This window comes from Etheostoma cragini, chromosome 7 (genome assembly GCF_013103735.1).
Source record: "Etheostoma cragini isolate CJK2018 chromosome 7, CSU_Ecrag_1.0, whole genome shotgun sequence".
NCBI classification, from domain to species: Eukaryota; Metazoa; Chordata; class Actinopteri; order Perciformes; family Percidae; genus Etheostoma; species Etheostoma cragini.
Window position 1 is genome coordinate 5,714,139 of NC_048413.1, and position 6,619 is coordinate 5,720,757.

The window sequence follows — 6,619 nt, forward strand, 5'->3', positions numbered from 1 at the left end:
CAGAGAATGTAACGCTGTCTTTGGTTTTGCTGTAGCGTGCTCACGGAAAAAGATACACACGATAGAAACCAAGAAATGTTGCACTCTCTAGATTTCTCTACGTCAAAACTTGGGACGAAACTACAAGATTGTGAGGGGACCAGATAATTATGGATTACAAGGCTTATTCTAATACCTTAGGGTGTTTGCGATGTAGGAAACTAAGGTTTTGGGCGATCTTTCACCGCTGTGATTAAAGACACGAGGAGACAGGTAGGAAACACACACTCGATTAGACTCAAATCTTTCTGTGTTTCTTTACTTCAGAACATGATTATCACCGTTGTGAGTCACCTTATTGCTTCGTGTGTGGGCTCGATGGAATCAGGAGACTTTAAGCTTTCAAATGATGTATGGCATGAGCGTGTTTATGACGGTTTAATGCTTACAATTTTGGAAAGAAGTCAGCACTTCCGAAAAATGGCGAGTTTACGTCCCGTGCACGGGAACCGTCCGCCCAAGAAGTTAAAGGAATAGAATTTATGTAACTCAGTGGTTCTCCTTCTTTAGAATTTCAGTGGTCTTAGTTGATCCCTCAACATTAATTTAACTTTGGGTCCCTGGTCCCTACACCAGGCAGGGATCCCTGGACCTGTTCACCACGGACCCAAATCTTCTCAGCTGTTGCTGGCAAATGCTACCGTCTCTTCATGTGGCTCATTATGTTTGGCACATTGTCTGGGTCAGTTCTTATGTCATAATAAGTTAATAATGTAAATGCTAAATGCCCTAAAACCTATTGATACAACAATGCAAAGGCTCTTAGCCCTACAGTTTTGCACATATCATGTAACACTTGATTTCTACATTTGTTTTGCAAAAAAACTCTCCAGAAAGTGCCATTTAATGGTTTATTTTTCAATTTTTTTTCCTGGGGGAGCATACCCCCAGACCCCCCAAAGACCCAAAGAAATTGCTTTGTACGCTGAAAAATAAAAATCTCACTCCAAGGTTTGGGGGGAAGTTGGCAGCCCTGAATCTAAGTAAGATAAACAGCATAGCAAGATAATCTATTTATTTTAACGCAATATCAATTTAGCTTAAAACAGTACTTTTGTGCTTGAATTTTTTTTTATAACTGTATTAGTGAAAATGCTTAAAATAAGAATCTATCAATAGAACAATTTTCACAACTAAGAAAATTCACTTCTCTTTCTTTAGTTTGCAAACCGAACCGTTACACCCACCCAGTAGGGGAGACACTGCTCTGAGGTGACCGATTCACGTGTTAGGTGAAGAAGAAAACACAACAGGACCGACCACGCTGCTCAACTCCGCAAGAGGCTCTGTCGGTACACGATCCGTCCTGCCTGCACGATCCGTTCTGCGCATGCGCAAGATGGCCAAGAACGCAAAATATCGTGCAGTGTCGTGAAGCCTCGTAAAACACAATTATCATCTGCGCATGCTTGAACATCTTTCGCATGCGCAGAACGGATCGTGCAGGCAGGACGGATCGTGTACCGACAGGCTCGTTCGAGATGAGCCAGGTCTGCGCAGAATCGATCACCCGCGATCGGCGCCCGGTGCATGCCCGTTAGATTTGTGTCCGACTTGATCCAGACTTGCTCTGACGTCATGCACACGTGGGCAACGATAATCTCACGAGACCAAGGCGGCCGCAGTTGGTTTTCCCCGACTGCAAGAGCCCGGCGGACTCAGAGCATGCTGGGAAACGCCGGCCTCTCAGCTGATTTAACAGCTGATTGGTTCACGATTGACTGTACATGATGATGTTTTATATAAAACTTTTATTATTTTTTAATTGGAGGGATTTAAACTAGTTTTTGTCCGATTTTAAAGACTTATTCTGTTCAGAACACAGTTTGTGTGGCTGATAGTTATGCTTATAAGTCAGAGAAACTAAATCTGATCAGATCACTGATCATCTAAAGTCTGTTGTTAATTTTAATCAGCAACAGATCACATGTAGAACATTCTGAGAGCTACTCTGTCATAATTAAAACAACTAGAGACTGTGTACCAGCTGAAATGTGGGTCTGATTATATTTTATGAAATCGGATTCGCACCACAGTGTTTTCGTCACTTCCTGTCCAGCCTAAAGGTGGCAGGAATCGGCTGGAAACTGTCCGTCTTAACCGCAGCTTTTTTGTCCCCGCTGCTGCTGCCTGCTCTCGTCCACTTTACAAGCGAGGCGCAGTTCATCTCGAATGAGCCTAAGCTCACGGAAAGGTAAGCCAAGTACTTTACAGTTTAATGAAGTTGTGGTTGTAATGGGAGGGTTTGTGGTTTAAGATTAAACCTCGGATGGCTTTGTTACGTTTCGGTTCTTATCAGGTGGAACAAAAAAAAAAGTTTGGCTGAAGTAAACAACTCACTTTAGCAGAAATATTTCTCCTTGTCATCATTTTGCTACGCTATGAGTTGCTCAAAGTCTTTTCTTTTTAGTAAACTCTTTGTGCACAAACAATGTTGTCATTGCTGAGTTCATGTGTTGCCCAAGTTGAGACTTGGCGCAAAGTCTCATGTTGTGTCAAGCCTTCTTAGTGTTTTAAAAATGTGGATTTTGATGCTCTTATAGAAGGGCCCCTAGCACTCCTATTCAAAAAAGGCAGGCCAGAGTTGTGCTTTACATGGATTGCATACATGCATACCCTTTGTTTGCTGCTGTGCACGACGTGTCTGCTTTGTCGCATTGTATGTTTTGTGTCATCATGTTACTTTTTTTAATTAGTTGTAGTGTACAGTACTTAAAAAAAGCCAGTACAAAGTCCTTTAGGCAGGTAGATCAGCGGCCATCTTGCAACGCACTTCAGGCAGTTATCTACAAGCTGAGTGAAAGAAAGCGCAAGGGATGTAATATGTGTAGGCTACACAGCTGCTATACTGGCTTTACAAACTAACGCCATGCATTTCTGTGGATGCTGTGTCTCCCCATTACAAAGTATCTGGGCTACAATGCAGAAATCCTGTTCGTACAATGTTTGCACTAACTGTATACATTTAAATATTCTTTTTGCAATCAGTACAAATTGTATGATCTGTTATTTCAGATGAATCTCTTCCACAAACAAGAGAGCATTCCTTTACAGGGTGTGTGTCTGGAATCCCTGTCTTTAAGTTAACTCCTGTGGAACATCATTCAACCAGGTTCATATCATGTGACTGTTCTGATGTGTGTGTCTCCCTTTCATGTCAGCAGACGTCATTACCTCCACCACCTGCATGTAAGTTGCAAGACAAGTGATTGTCTAAACGTAACAGCATAGGTTTATCTTTTGCAATGGCATGTGCATGAAACCTACCATAAGTGAACTGACCAATATTCATATCTACTTTTTTTTAGAGGAGTCAACACCACACAGGAAACCAGCCGGTCGCCCAGAGCTGGATAGGTATAAAACAGGGGTTCTCAACCTTTTGCAAGCTGGGCCCCCCCAAAGCTGGTTCATTGCAGTTGGGGCCCTAGTGCCCTACGCCCCACACACCACGAACAGAGAACAGAGAGAGAGAGAGAGAGATAGATAGATAGATAGATAGGCTATTATTTTTAGGCCCAGATTATTATTATTAATATTATTATCATCATCAGTAGCGGTAGGTATGCCTATTATCATTACTAGGCTATTTTTTTATAATTGGCAGTAGTACCAGACTTCTAATGTGAGCTTGCAGATATTATTATTATTAGTAGTAGTAGTATTATTAGTATTAATATGAGTAGTATTAGGCCTATCATCATTACTAGGCTATTGCTATATATTTATATGAGGTTACATTCTTTTTTGTTATTATTATTATTATTATTATTATTATTATCATCATCATCATCATCAGTAGGCCTTTTATCATTACTAGGCTATTGCTATAATTGGGAATTGGCACCAGACCTCTGATATTAATTTATGCTTTATTATTGTTATTATCACTAGGTCTAATAGTAGGCATCATCTGCATTTTTGAAAGAAGCTTGCAGGTTGGTGATATTAATGTGAGACCTGAGCCTGCTTTGCCTTGCAAAGATCCTCAATTCTTGGCTTAATGTTTGATAAACCTAGCCTCAAATCATCCTCGATTTGTGCACGATTACGGTATTTAGTTTTGAGTGCAGTCATTTTTGAGAATCCTGCCTCACACAAATATGTTGACGCAAAAGGAAGAAGAATCTTCAAGGCGACGTCACAGAGTTCAGCGTATTCCTGCATCAATGATGCCCAGAATGACAAAAGAGGGCAGGAGCTAAAGAGTTCCTTCAGTCGACTGTCACTCTTCAGCTCAATAAGCTTCCTGTATATCAATTGATAGCTCGTTTGCTGTGCACACAAACGGATCTCGAACCCACGCAAAGATCGAAAATCCTCTTTAAAGTACGTCGCAAATTGTTTTCTCATTGCTGACAGGTGCTCAGACGCTGACTGAAATAGGGAGGAGAAATCATGTGACGCGCCTGCATTGGTGATAAAGTCTGCAAGGCTGGGGAACATGTCGAAGTTCCCTCGAGTGATGCGGCCATGCCAGAGGTCTAGTTTTTGTGTGAAGGCGTGCACTTTGTCCGCAAGGAGCAAAATGTGAGTTTTGCGGCCTTGCAAAGACAGGTTGAGGCCATTCAAGCGGTCAAATATATCGACCAAATAGGACAGAGATGCAAGCCACATATTGTCATCCAGATGCTTCGCCAGATCTGATTTGATTTCTGTCAAAAACCACTTGACCTCCTCTTGCAGCTCATACAACCGCTGTAACACCCGCCCCCTGGAGAGCCAGCGAACTTCAGTGTGCACAAGCAGCTGTTTGTGCCCTGACCCATCTCCTGGCAGAGGACCCTAAACAAGCGAGAGTTTAGCGGCCGTGATTTGATTAGATTTATTATTTTCACGGATTGGTTCAGCACGGAGTCAAAGACAACCGGAAGTTTTTTTTAGAAGCTAGTGCTACGCGATGGACCATGCAATGTGTCCATTTCACAAGTGGAGCTACTTGCTGAACGCGAGCAGCTAGGCCACGCTCACACCCCGTCTCTCTGCTCTGACTGCAGGCTGTGCCTGCTGCGTGAGGCTACTGCTGACTGTGAGTGCTTTTGGACGGGAGAGGGGCTCACGGCAGCTCCCGTGGTTGAGCACAGTTTTTTTCCCCTCCCATGCTGTAGTCTACTCGTGCCCCCCCGGGAGAGAGTCCGCGCCCCCCCGGTTGAGAACCACTGGTCAAACACAAGCTCAGCCTGTCACTTCAGTTTGGGACCCCGTTGACTGTACATAGGCTTTGAATTTTTCCAATTAAATACAATTGCATGACAAGGAACTTGAGAGAAACTTTAACTTTTTTGTTGTTCTTAACAGCACCAAGTCAAAGCGTGCCATTTGCCCAACAGCAGCTGGGCCAAATATCCAGTTAAAGAAATATGGCTTTGTACATGTAACCTATTGCTGCTATACTATATGTAAATAAATAATTTTCTCTGTATGGAAATGCTTTTCATTTTCCACAAATGTTCTCTTAACATAGATTCCTACGCCAAAGCCTTGGACCGGTGTCGGCGGCTGAGGGACACTTCCAGCATCGAGACAGAAGATAAAGCAAGTGTCCAAAAAAGGCAGCGTCGACACCCAAGGAGGTTCATGACAGATTCTCCAAGCGATGGTAAGACCTAATTATAGACTTTACATATTTCAAATTGCATATTTTGCAATCAGTACAAATGATATGGTCTCTGTATTACAGATGAATCTGTTGCACGACCAGATAAACTGTCCAGGACGGAGCGTGCGTCTGGAACAGTCAACACTGTGCATATCATGTGATTGTTCTGATGTTTGTCTCTTCCTCTCTTTTTTCAGCTCAGCAGATAACACTTCCTCCAGCACCTGCATGTAAGTTTTTTTTACATTTTTTTTTCTAGGTTAGAATAGGTTCATATTTTGTAAGTGCATGTGCAGGCAACCTATCAACTTAATCATCTTACATAATAATTATAAATAATTTATTTTTATGTGTATCAACGCCATGCAGAAAACCAGCTGGTTGCCTAGAGCAGGATGAGTCTTTAGTGACCCTACCACGGATTGCCACTTCATCTTGGGACCCAGTCGAAGGTACAGTTGCTTTGAATTTTGCATTCGCAATGAAGTACAATTTAATGCCAAGGATCACTAGAGTAACACAACGTTTTTGTTGTTTTAAACAGAAGAACTCACACAGAGGGAGGTGGCTCAGACATGGAGATCAAAATAAGAGGTAAGACTCAAGGTGTGTGTGTGTGTGAGTGTGTGAGTGTGAGTGTGAGTGAGGAACAATATGGTAATTAAGTGGCCATAGGCCTGCCCTAAGACGAACACTATATAATTGCATAAAATCCAATATCTTATAGGAACTGCCTCACTTACAAAATGAGATTGTACAAGCTCTACACTATATGTATAATTTGTTACTATATGTTTTACAGCAACTTTTCCTGTCAACCCTCGGTGGTTGTACTGGAGGCAATTCCATCCGCCGCATGCTGCGGCAAGATGCAACGCATGATGTGCTGAGACAGTACAGCTTGCATGGAAGAAAAACAAAGAGGTTATAACGGGCATATATATATATATATATATATATATATATATATATATATATATA

At 42.1% G+C, this 6,619-nt stretch overlaps 1 protein-coding gene and 1 long non-coding RNA gene across 4 annotated transcripts in view; both read left to right on the plus strand.

Moving 5' to 3' along the window:
* Positions 1-6,619, plus strand: part of LOC117947698 (zinc finger protein 501-like) — a 28,920-nt gene that overhangs the window by 15,413 nt on the left and 6,888 nt on the right. The window lies entirely within an intron of this gene.
* LOC117947714 lies at positions 5,993-6,562 on the plus strand. Its single transcript, XR_004657304.1, has 3 exons — positions 5,993-6,090; positions 6,183-6,232; positions 6,441-6,562. It is a non-coding gene; the product is annotated as an uncharacterized LOC117947714 (long non-coding RNA).